Source organism: Pogona vitticeps, chromosome 2 (genome assembly GCF_051106095.1).
Source record: "Pogona vitticeps strain Pit_001003342236 chromosome 2, PviZW2.1, whole genome shotgun sequence".
In the NCBI taxonomy this organism is placed as follows: domain Eukaryota; kingdom Metazoa; phylum Chordata; class Lepidosauria; order Squamata; family Agamidae; genus Pogona; species Pogona vitticeps.
In genome coordinates, this window is record NC_135784.1 from 33,477,291 (window position 1) to 33,495,755 (window position 18,465).

At 42.1% G+C, this 18,465-nt stretch overlaps 1 protein-coding gene across 4 annotated transcripts in view; it reads left to right on the top strand.

Annotated features, from left to right (window-relative positions):
* PLXNB1 (plexin B1) overlaps positions 1-18,465 on the top strand; it is a 160,638-nt gene that overhangs the window by 68,402 nt on the left and 73,771 nt on the right. The window contains exon 1 of one of the 4 annotated variants that reach the window (XM_072989244.2): positions 8,312-8,331. The exons of the other annotated variants lie outside the window; for them this stretch is intronic. The gene's annotated coding sequence lies outside the window, so the exon portion shown is untranslated. Of the gene's footprint in view, positions 1-8,311; positions 8,332-18,465 lie in introns of those variants that run through there. 4 annotated transcript variants of the gene reach the window in all.

Sequence of the window (18,465 nt, forward strand, 5' to 3'; positions counted from 1 at the left end):
ATAAACAGGATATAAATTTAATAAATGAAAGAAGGAAAGAAAGCTGGAATAGGGACTAGAATGCAAGTCACGCCATATGTAGGAGTGGTCCAGTCTATTTGGGAAGATTTATATCTGAGTGGGAGAATCTGTGCCCCTCCAAAGGTTCGTGGGCTGCTGCTCCCACCATCCCCCACTGTTGGCAAGCTGCCTGATACTGGAGGAAACTGGACTCCAAATTCCCCATTTCATGCCGTGTCGAAGCACTAGATCTAAATTAATCAGATCAACAGTTTTATCCAGTTGCCATAACGTTCAGCCTTAGAAATGAAGATAATTTACAAATACTCCTGAAACATCTGTTAAGGGCTTCCCACATAGGCTTCTTACTCACATGCTAGGAAAAGCAGCTTGTACTGCTGAAGAGGTATCAACTCCCTCTATTTACAGAACACCACTGGGATTATGAACTAATGGTATGAAATTTAGCCTGGAATTCGAGGCATGATCAAGCAGATAAGAGGCTTGAAATAAATCAAGCATAGATGTAAGATTATAATTTCTCTGTAATGGTTAAGCGATGTGCCAAATATGTAGCCTTTGTCTCTTTCTGCCTCTCTTTGGCTAAAATCCAGTTGGCATAAGTTATGCCACCCAACTCTGATGATGTTACCAGTTGCAGCTGATGACATGGCATAAACTGTGCACAGTAGGATCCCAGTCTCTGTTTTTCCCACCTTGCTCTCTCTCTCTCTTCCTGTTTGTCTTCTGTATTCCTCTTGGGAGGAGATAAAAAATACAACACAAGGGTGGTCAAATATCCATCAATCAGTGTTTGTTTCCCTTTGACAGCACAACTCATCCAAAGTAGCTCAACAAGTCCCCTTTTTTGATTGGCATTTTCCTGAACAGGAGATACTAGCTTCTCCAGCAGGAGCAATTAATCTTTCATCACCTTCTGTTGACTCCAGATTAAAGACATCAAACCTGGGAGTGCTATTTTGTCTAGAGAGACACAGGAAATTTCCTTGGGGAAAGAGAGTTAAAAATAGCCGTGTTACATTCCTGATGAAGGAGAATTGACAAGTTCTTCAAAGCAGAAATGGGTGAACCCTAATTGTTATCTTTCTAAAAAAGAGTGTCGGTGAGGAGGCAGAAGGAGAAAGACTCAGCATCATCACATACACTCATCACACTGTGCGCATACTATTATTCCATTTAGCTTTGCAGTCTGGGTGGCCTTTTGGACCCATTGCTGTCTGTGGAATTGCAGATAGTGTCTGTGGTCCAGGTCACCTATTCTCATCTTAGGCAGATTGCCCAGCTGTGTTCCCTACCTTGACTCCAGACCCCTCACCAGGCTGGGCCATGCTCTGGTAATATCAAGAATAGATTACTGCAGTACACTCTTATGTGGGACCGCCCCTGGGACTGACATGAAAGCTTCAACAGGGGGAATACATAAATACCCCCCTAATCCTGGCTGACCTACACCGACTTCTTGTGCGCTTCCATATCAGTTTGAAGGTGATGGTTCTACCATACAAAGCCTTAAATGGTTTGGGACCTCATTACATGACAGAACACCTACTCCCAGCTGGAACTGTCTATCCTACTCATTCTTCCCAGGCTGGACGGCTGAGGTAATTAACCCCAAGGGAGGCCTGGAAGGAGGGAACGAAGACATGGGGCCTGCCTCTGGAATGACCTGCCAGCTAAAACTTGCCTGGCCCTCTCCTTGGCATCTTTCAAGGAACTTTTAAAAAACATAACTATTTTGACAGACTTTTCAGCATTTGTCAGTTTAAGTATTTGCTGACTTTCAGCCTTTCATTCAACTGCTGCCAATTTTTAAAATTTGTTTTAAAATCTGTTTAATTTATTTCATTAACTCAATGTGTTTGATTATGTTGTTTTTGTTTCCTGTAGTTTTTGTAAACCACCCAGAGTAACCCTTGGTTAGTTGGGTGGTGTACAAAACAAACAAACAAACAAATTAATAAGTTAATTTCAACAAAATCTGCAGATGAATATCATCCTCTTCTCTTCTACCAAGGACTGCAATGCTGGGATTCATGAGAGTGAGACCAAGAAGTTATACAGAGGAGCAGTGAATAAAAACACATTTTTCTCCCCTGTAGTCAGAAGGAAGGAATGGTGGTTCTGTTCTTTAGAAGCAGTTTGGGCCACACAGCAAAGCTGGTAGGACAACGAATGAAATGATGAGGGATGTGTTCTCCAGAAAATAATGATAACGTGTGCCAAGAAGATCTGACTTCTCCGATCTGTTCTAAATTTGGAAGTTGTTACTTTTAGTAGACTCATATGCCACTTTTTATTTTGAGTTCTCCCAGCATCTTGTAGAATATCCATGCTGGGAATGAGGAGCTCTTTTTGGTCCATGCATTTAATTTAATTTTACACGGACTCCCTAGGCTTGCAGGTCAACAGTGGATAGGGCTAAGGGCAGGGGGTCAGAGCAGATAGGGCCAAAGCAAATGAGGCAAAAACAGATATAATTCTTAACACTTTTCCGCCAAGCATACAAACCAGAGCTAGTGCTATGCATTCCTGCTCAAGAGTAAAGCCCAGTGTAACACCTTTTCTGCCTGCCTTACCGTATGCAGCAGTTTGTCTCCATACTATATATTTAAGATTTAAACACTTCTAAATTTCCTCAAGTTTAGAAGTATTTAAACCTTCTAAAGCATCTTTCAAAATGCTTTTGAATTGTGGTGCTGGAGGAGATTCTTGAGAGTCCCCTGGACTGCAAGGAGAACAAACCTATCCATTCTGAAGGAAATCAACCCGGAGTGCTCACTGGAAGGACAGATCCTGAAGCTGAGGCTGCAATACTTTGGCCATCTCATGAGAAGAGAAGACTCCCTGGAAAAGACCCTGATGTTAGGAAAGTGTGAAGGCAAGAGGAAAAGGGGACAACAGAGGACAAGATGGTTGGACAGTGTCACTGAAGCGACCAACATGAATTTGACTCAACTCCAGGAGGCAGCGGAAGACAGGAGGGCCTGGCGTGCTCTGATCCATGGGGTCACGAAGAGTCGTACACGACTTAACAACTAAATAACAAAAAATTTCCTCATATCTTCATTCAGGAGATCAGAACACAACCATTGTTGATTGAGTAGGGAACTCCCACAAGCCACCTCTGGATCTTGGGCTGGAAATTCCCTGTCTCTGATTTACAGAATGAAGTAGATACATGAAAACCATCTGCTTGAAAAAATGAGCCCAATAAGTGTCTGATCACCATGCTTCCTGGGGGATTCTGGGAACTGTAGTTCCCAAATGTAACTTTTATCAGCCATTGGCATAAAAGATGCCCTGTTTGTATAGAGATTCAGAATGAGACACACTGGGGAGGGAACAAACCAGGTATCCCAATAGGAGGAGACCATCTGGGGCTTGGCGACAGGAGGGTGATAGAAGATCCTACTTCAAAACTTCAAACCCAGGCATTTGTTTGTAGGGATGATAAAAATGGTTATGTGAACCACAAGAATGCAGCTGCTACTCAATACAGGTAATGCTGAACAAGCATTATATATATTTCCTCTGGCAAGTTAAAAGATACAGTTTCCACCCCAGTTATTATTTCTGTAATTTTTTTTAAAAAAGCTTATCAGTGTGTTTTGTGACAAATATAAGGAACATTCCGAGAAACCTGCTTGAAGAATGCAATCAAAATGCTTGCCTCTCATTTGCCCTTTAATTTGTACAATGTTTCCTGATACCTAATCTTAATCCACTTTGCTGTAACTTGAACCTAATGCTTCTTTTAAGTAAAGAAACATAAACAGCATGGTGCTGAAGCTACTAAAGCTGAAATGGGAAGCAGCCGTCTCTGCATACCAAGGCACCCAGGTTCGTTTCTCATGAGAGTGACCATTCTGAGTGTTCTCCTGTCTAATTTAGTTGTTCCAATAAGAAACATTGCAGTGGATCAATAACCTCCTTGAATGAGGAACCTCTTTCATCTTATTCTCATCTCATCTCACCTGCTTCTGGGGAGGAAAGCAATTACAAACCTAGACAGCATCTTAAAAAGCAGAGACATCACCTTGCCGACAAAAGTTTGCATAGTCAAAGCTATAGTTTTGTATGGAAACCATATGGTTGGAAGTGAGAGCTGGACCATAAAGAAGGCTGAGCACCGAAGAACTGATGCTTTTGAATTGTGGTGCTGGAGGAGACTCTTGAGAGTCCCCTGGACTGCAAAGATAACAAACCTATCCATTCTGAAGGAAATCAATCCTGAGTGCTCACTGGAAGGACAGATCCTGAAGCTGAGGCTCCAATAGCTGGAGGCCATCTGATGAGAAGAGAAGACTCCCTGGAAAAGACCCTGATGTTGGGGAAATGTGAAGGCAAGAGGAGAAGGGGACAACAGAGGACGAGATGGCTGTGAATAATGTCAATTATCAGTCTACAAATTAACAATAGCATACAAGTGGCAAATTGTGTGAATTGACGTAGGCATAGTGAGGATTCGAATTCGCACCCTCTGGCTAAACCACTGCTTGTCCTATATAAAGCATAGTGTTGTTAACATGTTAGCAGAGGAACAAGTACATCTGCTTCTGATGTACAGTAGTTGTGACATTATTGGAGCCTGTTAATGGTGTTGCCAGAGTAAAGGTGAGGACAGAGCTGGCATCTGGGTTTGTTGCAGCATTTAGTTCCCATCTCTGCATCAGTGTTGTGTAGTCTGTCATGTGTCAATAATTGCATGAGATTGGGGGCTTGCCCATAAGCAAGTATAGGCCTGTCTCCAAGCTCTTGGGAGGGGGAAGTATTTTTCTCAAAAACGGATTGAAGATCATTTATGATGTGTATGGGCAGTTTTAGTTGTGGACTGAAGATAACTATTAGAGATGTTTGGTCATTTTCTCTTCTGGATCTGTCTGTCCTGCAATAGGTTGCTTCCGAATATTTGTCCTGCCTGGTTAATTTGTTCTTTAACCATATTGGATTAATACTGTAGTCTGAGATGTGCTTTTCGTAGATCCTTGAGATTGGCCGCTCTGTCTTGCGGATCTGAGCAGATGCAATTATATCTGATAGTTTGCTGTAAACTGTAGATTTATTGGTGTGTTCAGAACAGAGGCTGGATGATCCAAGTGTATAATTATCAGTGGATTTTTGATATAACATGGTGCTAAGATGTCCATGTTGTATCATCACAGCTATGTCCAGAAAGTGGACCTGCTGCGTAGATTGGTCTGGAATGTAACACCCAGAATCCTCCAGAAAGCATGGCCACTCATTAGCCAGTTTTCTTTTCAATATCAGAAATAAACTTGCAGCCACTTTCAGTTCCATATTTTATTTCTAAATTGCTGTTTCTGGCATTTTCTGGAGGGCCCTAGGGCAGAACAGTCACCTTAAAAATGGTCCGTCACTGCTTTAGTCCCCTCTTCGTCCATCCCTGCTCATGATCCTCCTCAGAATAAGCTTTCCCGGTCTCGCTTGTTATGCTTTTGTTTAGAAACAAGCAAAAAAAAAAAAAAAAGCCTGTGCATGAAAAGCTGCCCAGTTAAAGTGAAGAATGAGAATATCCTTTCCCCCAGTATCTTTGTTTAACATACGATGATCACTGAAATCCAGTGGTTTTTCCATATGAGATCCAGTGTGACAGATTAGTGAAAGTTTCTGGCCTTGGGAGTCCCAAATTCTTGTCCTCACTGATACACATGATTCAGTGGGTGGTAACTGTGGACAAGGACCTCTCTCTCAGCTTAGCTGAGACGAGAACTCAAGAGTTGTTATGAGGATAAAGAGGAGAGGAGATAAACCCTCCACGTTTTGCCTGTTTATCCAGTGCCTTTATTGTGATCAATTCTGCAAAGCCCATGGAAAAAGTTAGCTTCCTGTTGGAATGCATAGTGGTGTTGTGACCTTTAGGGTTTGCTATTCCATCCCCCCTCCACACACACATCCTCTTTTCTCCATTCTCCTTCCTGGTCTTTGTTGTCTTCTCTTACACTTCCTTCTTGGCAACTGTTTGTACCGCATGCCATTCTTTTAATTTTGTTCCTTTTTTTTGCCTTAACACAAAATCAAAACATTTAAGGGATCTTTCATTCTCTCAGACATTTGTGATGGTTTTTATTTTTTTCCCCCCTCTCTTTTGTTGGTCTATGAAAACCTTTTCAAGGTAGTTTTATTTTCAGCCTTCACGGTGAAATGTGAATACTGTGGAATTATAGAAAGTAATTACCCTTTCTGCAGGTATGGCATGTTTCCCTCGCTCTGACTGCCTGGACTTGTTTAATAACTTTTGAGCAATTCTTAACCATTAATCTTGCTATTAGTTATGATTCACAGTTATGGGTGGTGATAAATCCAAACTTTTTGAAAAACAGGATATAAAAAGATGGATTTGGGAAGCTGTACACTTCCCCTTTGAATTGCATGGTCTGAGCAGCACAGTTTTGGGTACACACGATTTTTTCAATCAATCAATCAATCAATCAATCAATCAATCAATCAATCAATCAATCAATCAATCAATCAATTTTCATTAAATACTGTGTCCTTGCCCACATAGACCTAGAGGCATGAGCACAGCACTGAAGGCATTTGCCCACAGGCACATCATCTCTAATTCAGCCTCTAGATCAGAGGGTCATAAGGATCTTTAAGGCCCACTGCATATGGTATTACAGTGGTGCCTCGCAAGACAAACGCCTCGCCGAACGAAAAACCCGCAAGACAAATGTTTTTTGCAATCGTGTTGGTGACTCGCAAGACGGCTTCTTCTGTGGCCGTGCTTCACAAGACAATTATTTTCTCGCAAGACCGATGCCTTGCAAGACAAAAATAACTCATTTGTCTTGCGAGGTTCCCATAGGAATGCATTGCTTTTCGCAAGATGAAAATTTCGCAAGACAGCCCTACTCGTGGAACGAATTACTTTCGTCTTGCAAGGAACCACTGTATATGGAAAAGATTGTCAACGTGATGGAAAACAGGCCCAATAGAGAGAACTTCTCTCTCTCCTTACCCTTGTGTGTGTGTGTGTGTGTGTGAGAGAGAGAGAGAGAGAGAGAGAGAGAGAGAGAGAATCACCTGTTTATGCTTTGTAGTTACATTGGGAGGGATACATAAGAGTTATACATGGATTTTGAACTCCAGCACCTCTAACCTCAGTGTGGTTGAAGGGGGAAGTGTACTTACCGTGTCTGTCTGTAAAATAACATTAATAAATATTTCAGTTTTTTAAGTCACCCGTTGAATTTTTTTTTTAATGTTACAATTTTTACATTTTTAGATTGAAAAGGTGAAGTTCAAATATACACAATTTGTTCAGAGCTGGGACAGATACAAATGTTTATTTTAGCCTTGGTGTAAAACTGCATATTACACATGAATTCATGTAACAAAACCCAGATGTTCTAAAGTGAGCACAATTCCAGATGTGGGTTTACAAGAATAATTATGTCTCTGGAATGGAGGGCATGACATGGAGCGGTTTGGGAGAGCCACTTTTAGCATTCAGATGTTTAGCCAGGCTTGGGTGGTGGTGGTTTAAGCACATACTCTGCCATTTTTCTATGCGAAATTGTCCCCTCCAAACACAGTTTGGTAAAACTGTAACTAGGCTCCCATTTCAGGCATTTGCATGCAACTGAATAATTCCTCTTCTTTTCAGTTTGTACAAGAGAGATGCAGAAGTTAACTCAGGGTTATTATCCTCTGACATTCTATTTGTTTATTGAAAATATTTTTTGTCTCACCTTTCCCCTTAAAAAGGACCCAAGGTGGCTTACATCATTAAAGTTCAATGTCTAAAAGCTTTTAAAAAAAGTAAGTGTAAAAATATTTTAAAATAATCAAATCAATACCACATTAAAAATGATAAACAAAAGCAACACCAAGACACATTCGAAGCAGTAAGGTATAAGAGCCTCTTTAAAAACCCCACTCAGGCAGCCAAACACTGAGGGAAAGCTTGCCTGAAAGAGAAAGGTCTTAGTCCCCTTGTGGAAGGATGGCAAAGATGGGGCCAGTCTGGCCTCCTGTGGGGGGGAGTTCCAGAGTCTAGGAGCAGCCACAGAGAAGGCCCTCTCCCATGTCTCCACCAAACACGCCTGTGAACCAGTTTGTCTCACCATCATAAAAGAGCCAATGCAGTGGTTTGAGTGCTGGCTCAAATTCTTGTCCTCACTTAAAACTTACTGAGTACCCATGGGCCACTTTCTTTCTATCTCCCGCCCTTCCTCCCTCACTCTTGTGTCTTTCGGCCTAACCCACTATCTCATAGGGTTGTTGTGAGAAGAAAATGGGAAGGAAGAGACTCATGTATGCCACCCTGAGCTCCTTGGAGGAACGGTGGGTACATAAATTAACCAAGTAGCCCAGTGGATCCCAACCTTGGGTCCTCAGATGTTCTTGGACTACAGCTCTCAAAAATCCTGGCCAGCACAGCTTGTGGTGAAGGCTTCTGGGAGCTGCAGTCCAAGAAATTCTGGGGACCCAAGGTTGGGTACCACTGACCCTAGAAAACAGCCAATGAACCCATCAGGCTAAACTAGGGACTTTAAATTGTCAGGGAAGGAGAAAAAAATGATTGCACTATTACATCATATTAAGTTCAAGGTTTACTTATGTAGGCTACTAATCAACATGGAGACTAATAGGAAAATATGTGGCAAAGGTAGGCCTTTCTGTGTAAGTCAGTGGTTCTTAACGTGGGCGATAATGCCCCCCAGGGGGCGATTTCATTTTTCAGGGGGGCGGTAAAACAAAAAGGGGCGGCGTGGGGGCGCTGGAGCAGAAGGGGGGCGGTAGGGGGGCACTGGAGGAAGCCAAACCTGTGAAGATGGCTGCAGCCTTTTTACAGTGTGCATGAATATATATTTTCCTCCAATCTTAATTTAGTTTCAGAGTTTTCATCTTGAAATTTTTAGTTCCTGCATTGCAGTTTGTTTTTATGCCCTTTTTATATTTCTTTTTGCGTCTTGTGAAAATTCACTTGCAACTAAATCATTAAATGTTACTTTTTTGGGGCATTTCATTTTCTTGGAATTGAATTTTGTTTTCAGGGGTCATTGGATTTAAGTGTCTTAAGTAAATAAATAAATAAATAAATAAATAAATAAATAAATAAATAAATAAATAAATAAATAAATAAATAAGATATCAGCGCGGGGAGGGGGGCGATGATAACTTCCTCAATGGCTCAAGGGGGCGTTTCTTTCAAAAAGGTTAAGAACCACTGGTGTAAGTGACAGAGTTGGGACTACCTCTTGTTTTTAAAATAAGTGATAATAAATATGTACACATTTTAAAAAATGTGATAGCTTTGTTAGGTTTTTGAGATTCCCAGTGTGATGTAGTGGATAGAGTGACAGACTAGGACTCTGGAGATCAGGGTTCGAATCCTCACTTGGCCATGAAAACTTACTGGAGTTTTTTTCACCCTTAGCTTCAGAGTAGTCTTGCAATACTGCACCTCTTTTCAATCTCTACCAGTTACATCAATGTGATTGGGTCACATTCTTGAAGAAAGTCAGGTCTATCAACAGCTTTTGACCATGATAACTACATAGGTCTATCAGGTAAAAGGCTGAATCTTCACCAGGTCCAAAACATGGCAGTCAGATTGCTAATAGGCAGGTAACAGGGATCACATCTCTCTCTCTCTCTCTCTCTCTCTCTCTCTCTCACACACACACACACACACACACACACACACACACACACACCCCTCTCTTGCAGCATCTCCACTGGCTGGTAGTCTGTTTCTCAGCACTATTCTAAGTGCTGGGTCTAACCTGTAAATGGTTTGGGTCCAAGCTATCTCATGTCTCTCTTCATCAACCTTCTCAGTTGTTAAGATAAGGGAGGCTTGTCTCTGGATTCTACTACTGTCACAAGTGTGTTTGATGGGAACATGGGAGCGGGCCTTTTTCTGTCGCTGTTCCCAGATTTTGTAACTCCCTCCCACAGGAAGCCAGGCTGGCCCCAGCTTTGCTGTCCTGCTGCAAGCAGACAAAGACTTTTGTCTTTAAGCAAGCTTTCCCATAATAATTGGCTGCCTGAGTGGGTTTTTAAATACAGTAGATGGTTGCTCCTTACTGCTTTGAATGCATTTCTGAAGTTGATTTTGTTTACCCTTTTTTTAGTCGTTTGGTCCTTGTTTTAGGATTTGTATGCCTACTCTTTTTAGCTTTAAATATTGTCTTTTAACTATATAAGCCTCCTTGTGTCCTTTTTTTTAAGGAGAAAGGTTGGGTAAAAATAAATAAATGGATGAATAAATGAACCAAAGAAACAACAAACAAAAAACCATGCCTTTATATGCTTGTTATTATTTTTTTCATTTCCATAGAACTGTTAGAAGGAGAGGGGGAGAGATCTCTGAAGCCCAGTGCTGAGTTGCTTGGGAATGCCGTTGACTCCGATGGCTTTGGGAGGAGGGAATTCTGAGTGCCCATTATTCCACGGGAACAAAAGCTCCTCTGTTTGGACTACCTAAATAGCAAGCGAGAGCTTGTGTGATGTGAATTGGTGCATGTGGGCTTCAAGGACAGCAAGCCAAACTAGCATCCGCCAGTGTGGGTACGCTGGCTGTCTTGCTTACTCTCCTAAAATAAGCTCACAGTGAGCTTTTAGAACTTAACAGAAAGCTGCCAGTTATAATAGTAATAGCCCATGTGCTCGGCTGCCTTTGCTTTCCAGATTTCTAACCACAGATGCACGCATCGTTGTCCATGTTTGTGTGTGTGTGTGTGTGCGTGCACACACATCTTCCACGACCAGTGCTAAACCAGAGCTGTAGCAACGCTGTGAACATTCACATGCTACCATTCTCATCATCTCTGGCAGGAGCAGGAGTCCAACAATATCTGGGGGACTGCAGGGACCCCCAGCCCTGCGCTTGAGAAACAGGGAACACTAAACCAGAAAGAGTATAGAATCTATATAGTAAACTCTCAGGCTTAAAGATTTGCATCCATCCCAAGTACTACATTCAGAGAGGTTCTTAGGTACCATGAAAGAATGGAAAAAGCCTTATTTCCCAGAGAAATGTGTGTTTTCTCTCTAGACCAAAATGTTGATCAGTGCCGTTATTTAATCCATTTTAATAGCATATCGACCTTGCACTTGATTCAGAATCTACTGATTCAAAATCTCATAAAAATGTATGAATGGCACTAATACTGTAAGTTCACGCCAACATTGTCTAATGTCAGTGATCCTATCTTCATCAGTGAACATCACTGGATGCTGTAGAGAAAGCATGCAAGTCTATGGAAGTATTATTGGAATATGTACTCGCGAAGGCTTTCACAGCCGGGATGTAATGTTGTTGTGGGTTTTTTGGACTCTGTGCTGTCCTCTGAAGATGCCGGCCACAGAGATTGGCAAAACGTTAGGAAGAACAACCTTCAGAACATGGCCAAACAGCCCGAAAAACCCACAACAACCATTATTGGAATATTCTGATACTCTGTTGGTACAATATAATCTGAATTTTGTGTCAGAAAAATCAAATTCTGGAACATGAACTATATTTGCAAATTAAGCAATTTCACTCCACTTTGGTAGGAATTTCAAGACAAGTCTCCTTCCTTGAAAAATAATTTGACCTAATCACAGTACAGTTATCAGCAACTTCTGTGATTGAGGACATGAGTTATCATTATGTGGATACAGGATCAAAAGAACAGCGAAACTGTCTCTGAGCTTTAGGGAACTTTCGACAATTTTTCTCCCAGAATAGCTTTCTCAGCTGCAGGGCAAACTGCTTGGTGAAAGTAAGGGGATTTTGTGAAATTACACAATAATTAATTGTACAGGGAGGGGAGAAGGTTGACTGTTTCACTCTATGTGAACCTCAACATTCTGTCTCTTTTCTGTAACTAGAATCTAGAAAGTTACTTTTAAAACGTAATTTGCTTATTATGGTATTTGAACAGTAAACTATGGTCGCTACTTGCTACAAAGATTTTTTAAAAAAAGCTCTCATTGTCTTATATGCATGGCACTGCTTATTTATTTATGTATTTATTTATTTAAAATATTTTAACTCTTAGCCTTTCTCCTTAAAAAAGACCCAAGGTGGCTTGTATCATTGAAAGTTATTATTTAAAGCTAATGAGTATACAACAGTGGTTTACATCATTAAAAACCAATATTTAAGGCTAAGAACAATGAGTATAAAAAGGCAGCTTACATCATTAAAAGACTATTAAAACTACAAACAATACGTATACAAATAAAAAAGAACAAACAAATAGCACTCTGAGAAATGGGAGATACAAATACAGTAGTACTAAAAACACAGTCAAAGCAGTAATGCATAACAGGCCATCTAAAAATCACACTCAGACAGCCAGTCACTGAGCGAAAGCCTGCCTGAAGAGAAAGGTCTTTGCCTGCTTGCAGAAGGAGAGCAAAGATGGGGCCAGGCTGGCTTCCCGTTACTTAATAAAAATGCCCATAGGATTGTTGAATGGCATAAAACCTGAACAGGTCTCGGCCAGATGCCTCTGGGATGCCGTAAAATGACATTTAAAAGTAATGTTTGGAAATGACTAGAAAAGGTACTTATTGCGAGAATGACATTCTTTTGTTCTTAACCATTAACGTTAGTTTTCAAACATGTGCTTCATTGCACTCTTACTACCCTCCAAAAGTAATTGGTTGCGGAGAAATACATTACTTCCAAGTTTTCTAACATCATTGTAGGTTTTGCATTTAACCGTTGAATACAAACACTGTACCAAAGTGTATCTAGTAGTTGACGTACGTTCCGTTTTGCTTAGTATTTAATTTATTATTCATTAGGTACGTTCATATTCTACCTTCCCACCAGTGAACTCGAGGTAACACACATGACTCGTCTCTTCTCCGCTGCACCTTCACAGAAACCCTGTGAGGAAGGTCAAGCTGAAGATCTCTCAGAAAGTTTAATGACTAAAGGACCAAAGATCACTCGGTGATGTGGCTACATGGGTATATAATGAGTATGCAGTTGTAACTGATTGTTTTCAACTTCCTAAATATTGTATTTCATTGTTGTAAGCTGCCTTGGGTCTTTTTCAAGGAGAAAGACAGAGTGAAATATTTAAGATAAATAGCATAAATAAATGGGAACAAGAACGTAGACCTGGCAACCACAAATCCAGCCCTCTGATTGCTACACCACACTAGCTGTAGGTTTCTCGATAGGACTGTATCCTGGGCCACAGAAGGGGTTCCTAAGGAGTTGAAATGCAACTGAGTTGGCTTGTGTGAGACACTCCCAAGACATCCGGTGATCCTATTATTGGAGAATTATATTGCTATAAAACTTACCATCATCGTAAAGCAAATTGGAAATAAAGCTCAATGACTTAAATCTTAATGTCTTGGCACAAAAAAAGAACCCAAGGAACCACAGTCGGAAGTGGCTTCAGGACTCAAAAAGCCTAGATGAACAAGAGGACTCGCGATGAAGCACAACAACAGCACAGAAACAGGGAGATTTTCGCCTGGACGTCTTGTTCCTTCATCAGGCTGTGTAACTTATGGCCGGTCACACTTCGATAAGGCTTGTCCAGCCAGACAGCACTGGGAGGCGAGAGGGATTCCACTGGTGGAAAGTTGCCTTGGGCTTATGCTCTCACCACCCGCACAACGTTGACCTTTCACGCCTTCATGGGCAGTTTCTATGGTGATGGATTAAGAGCAGGGAGGGATCTGCCAGGTTTTTTGTCAATAAGTCCTTGCTGGTTTTGTTCTTCTTCCGCATAAACCTAGCGCTGTTGTTGGCTGGACTCTTTTTGGAACATTGAACAGTTACCAGAGCATGGGAATAGTTACTTCCTTGTTGGACTGCAACTCTCAGAATTTCTCATCTGGTATAGACTGCCAGCGTGATGGCTGGATAGCTCAGTGGTTTAGGTGTCTGGCTGAAGAGCCAGAGGCTGGGAGTTCGATTCCCCCACTGAGCCTTCTGGGAGAAGAACCAGCCTGTGTGGCCTTGGGCAAGCTGCACAGTCCCAAGGTAAAGGTAAAGGTTCCCCTTGACAATTTTCTGTCCAGTCGTGTTCGACTCTAGGGGGCAGTGCTCATCCCCGTTTCCAAGCCACAGAGCCAGCGTTTTTGTCCGAAGACAATCTTCCGTGGTCACATGGCCAGTGCGACTTAGACATGGAACGCTGTTACCTTCCCACCGAGGTGGTCCCTATTTATCTACAGTACTTGCATTTGCATGCTTTCGAACCGCTAGGTTGGCGGGAGCTGGGACAAACAATGGGAGCTCACTCTGTCATGTGGATTTGATCTTACGACTTGGTCTTCTGACCCTGCAGCACAGAGGCTTCTGCGATTTACTGTAGCCCACAGCACCACCACAGTCCCAAGGTGACACCCAAATAAGTGAATCACTTCTGAGTTCTCTCTACTTGGAAAACTCTCAAAAAGGGTCACCATAAGTCAGAATGGACTTGACGCACATGATGATGATAATTACAAGCCACCAGCAATGTGGTTTAGGGATTCTAGGAGTTGTAGTCCAAAAACTGACTTTTTAAAGCTTTCAACAGCTAACATTGTCTTCTTTCTGGGAAGCGTTACCAGCTTGCTTTCCCCATTGCCTTACCTACTTTATTATTACTTTCTAACTTAATCATCTCTTGTTTTCCTTTGCTCTGTGATAATCTGAGATTTTCCTCACTGACCTGTATCCTGGTTTTTACCATTGAGAGTGGGAAATTGTAATGCTTTTGTCATTTTGGTTGACATTTACAGGATTCTGTATAAATACAGTACCAGGAGCTAGCCTATGTGCCACACCATGCTAATAGCAGCCACCCTTGCACAAACTCTGTAAATATCACAGACCTTACACTAGTACAGTGGTATAGTTGGATACAAGTCATAGTATTTGGTCATCTGTACACATGAGACGAAGTTGGCTTCCTTCCACCTTCACTGGTTTTGTGAATTCTGTGACACAGATGACTATGTGCATTGGGAGATCGGCAGATGACTAGCTCTGCACAGCACTGGTTGGTGGCTAAGTATTGATTGACTAATGGTTGGCTATGCACGACTTGATTGCATGCTGGCTGTGGTCCTGCCTTTCTTTGTTATGGGGCAGTTTGCATTTCATAGATGAATGTTACTTTAAATTAAAAAAAAACTCCATATTGCAGCATTGCCAATCATCCATGTATACTTTCATAGATTGCCTTTTGCAAAGATCCATTTCTAAACAAACAAAAACAAAATCATTTCTACTGCGGATGTGTGAGAAGGAAGTAGATGCTCTAGCTATGAACCAGCACAATTGTGTGGATCAGAGCACAAAAGTTTGGCTCAGACGGGACCAAACAACTGTCTGACACTGCAGTTCTGTCTCTTAGTTCTACCACCTTCTCAAAGCTTGAGGTCTCCGCTTATTCCTTTTACTGAACCAGACAATGTGTGGCAGTAATTATGGGTTGAAAGGTATGGTGTTCCATCCTCTGCTTGGTTAGGACTGGCTTTTAGTAGATCACATCTTATACCGGGTATGTGTTTCCCATGGGAAAACTCATTGGTGTTCAGGACCTACCTCTTTAAAAAGGGAGGCTTAAATAGCAACTCCTCCTGTCTTATGAGTGGATGTGGTCTCCTTCGAGAGCCAGGTAAAAGCTGGCTTACAGAAATGGGTCTGTGTTCTATTGTGAGTGTGAGGTTAATGTTGCTGTTAACTGTTTGCTTTGATGCTTATGCAGTAGCTTTAAAGAAAAACTCTTGTTCAGTAGATGCAGATATTCTTTGCCAGATGTCTCTGTATTTCAAGAAGCAGGAAAATTTCCAAAGAGAAAAAGGATCCTTCAGTTTGAAGCAGAAAGTTAGGGTTGACACTCATAATGCATCAGACCTCTAAACACACACTGATACACCCTTTTTGTACCTTTACCTCCACCTCAAGTAAAAAGCAGAGGTGAGCTCCACTCTTCATTTCCTTACCTTGGAGGTCAAGAAACTCTGCTTACCTGCTAAGTCTTTTAATCACAATGAGATTTCCTTACCTCAGGTATGGATCAATTAGACTGGATTAGTAGAGGATGTACAACTCTGGATAGGGCCGTGCTGCAAATCTGTTTATGTAGATATTGAGACCATTATCTACATAATTTCGGCTCTTCCACATCAGTCATGTTGCCCTATATAGGGAGCAGACTGGCAAAGGGTGCTGTGTTTACCTGGTGTGGAAATTCAATATGGAAAAACGGTGTATCACTGTTCTCTTGCGTTGAATGGAAGGGCTGATCTACGGCCTAGATTTCTTTGCTTTGGCAGTTATAGAACATGTGTCTATGTGTATAATCTCTTTCCACTAAGGAGACCTGAGAACACCTAGAATCTATTTTCAAAATCCCCCGGCCTTTGGCCACTGCAGGTGATGCAACAGCCACCCACCTTCCTCAACTAAGCTCCCTTGATCCGGCTGTGTAGCTGGAAGTATTGTTACAGGAAACGCATTATTGAAGAACCTTGGACCGATCTGGGTTGAAGTATTTATGAATCACGTAGGCATTCCTTCAGCCTTTCTTGCTCACGTCACATTTTTTGCAATTAAATTTTAGCATCAGATGGTGTTACTGTGTGCTGCCCCCCAAAGACATTTTGTGGCTTGAACGGGACCAAATAGTTCTCGTTGTTTTACGTACAAAAGCTGACCAAAGTTCTCCCAGTGCTGAAATCTTTTTTTCCCCCAGGACTGGTAGTGGGACAGCATCTTCCACTACATGTGGACTTCAGCACGTGACTGATGCCTGTATTCACATTTCTGCCTCCCTGCCCGCCCTCCCCCCCAGGCAGCAATTTGGGATGGCCCAAAAGATAACATTACTAGGCTGCACAGATAGGACATGTGGAGCTGAGCATCGAATTTAACTCTCTGGAAATATAAAACAAAAAACAAAATTGGTTGGAGCACATTAAAGACTAACAGATTCATTTCATCGATCTCCAAGACACGTGCTTTCACATCTCTGTTCACCTGAATCACCACAAATTCCTTCGATTCCGATGTGACAACATCATATACCAGTTCTGTTCTCTCCCATTTGGGCTTTCCACAGCACTGAGGACTTTTACCAAATGCATGGCGCCAGTTGATGCCTACTTTCGACTCCAAGGTATCAATATATTCCCTTTTATAGATGATTGGTTGATAGTCTCAGCCTCGTGTCACGATGCCGTCCGAGCTACACAACTCACTCAGGAAACCCTCCTTGCCTCTCCAATTGACGATACAGGTTACCACCGACGCCAGCCCGTCAGGATGGGGAGCACATTACCGGCATCACAGGATCCATGGCCTATGGACAAATCAAGAGAAAAAATTACACATCAATCAACTCAAACTCTGAGCAATTATCAAGGCTTTCCATGCTTTCCTACCACTTATTGTGGGACATGCAGTCCAGCTCGCTATGGACAATACGACGGCCCTTTACTACATAAGCAAACAGGGAGGCACACATTCTCCATCCCTACTGTACCTGACTGTCGAGCTTTGGGAATTGTGTTACCTACATCACATCTTCCCAATAGCAGCCCATATAGCCACACACGAAAACTTCCTCATGGACTATCTCAGTCACCTCACCACAAGGACACACGAATGGTCCCTAAACGACATAATCTTCGATCTCCTCTGCAACCATTGGGGCACCCCTTCCATCAACCTCTTTGCTTCCCGAGCAAATACCAAGTGCCAACATTACTGTTCTCAAGCCAGAATTGACAAGAACTCAATCGGAGATGCCTTCATGATAGACTGGGACAAGGACCTACTCTATCTATTCCCTCTCATACCACTCATACAAAGAACCATCATTCGACTTCAACAATTCCAGTTGAATGCAATCCTCCTCGCTCCATGGTGGCCACAACAACCATGGTTCACCCACCTGAGGTCGATGTCAACCGACTCGTTCCGGCTTCCACCGATCCCCAACCTTCTCATTCAAGACGACGGGATGATTCACCATCCAGACGTACCTTCTCTGAACCTGACAGCATGGAGGATATTCCCGCCATAAAGGATGTACTTGATCGGGCTCGAAAGCCCTTGACCCAGCTTCTATATCAAAACAAATGGAAAGCATTTTTTTCCTTTACTGATTTTCAGAACATACCTGCAACACCAGTCTCTTTGAAGACTTTACTTACCTTTGTCCTTTATCTCCTCAGTTTTGGACTGTCTCACTCCACCTTGAAAGTTTATATCTCTGCTATTATAGCTCATCAACCTCCTCATTCTGAATCGGCCAAACTTTTTTTCTCATCCAACTGTGAAAAAAATTCTCAACGGACTCAACAATATTGGCCCCCACGCCAACGTCCTATGGCGTTGGTCTTTACAACTTGTCCTCCATGCACTTCCTCGACCACCCTTTGAGCCAATGGCTACCTGTGATCTTAAACTACTTTCCTTGAAAACATCTTTTCTTGTGGCAATAACGTCTGCTA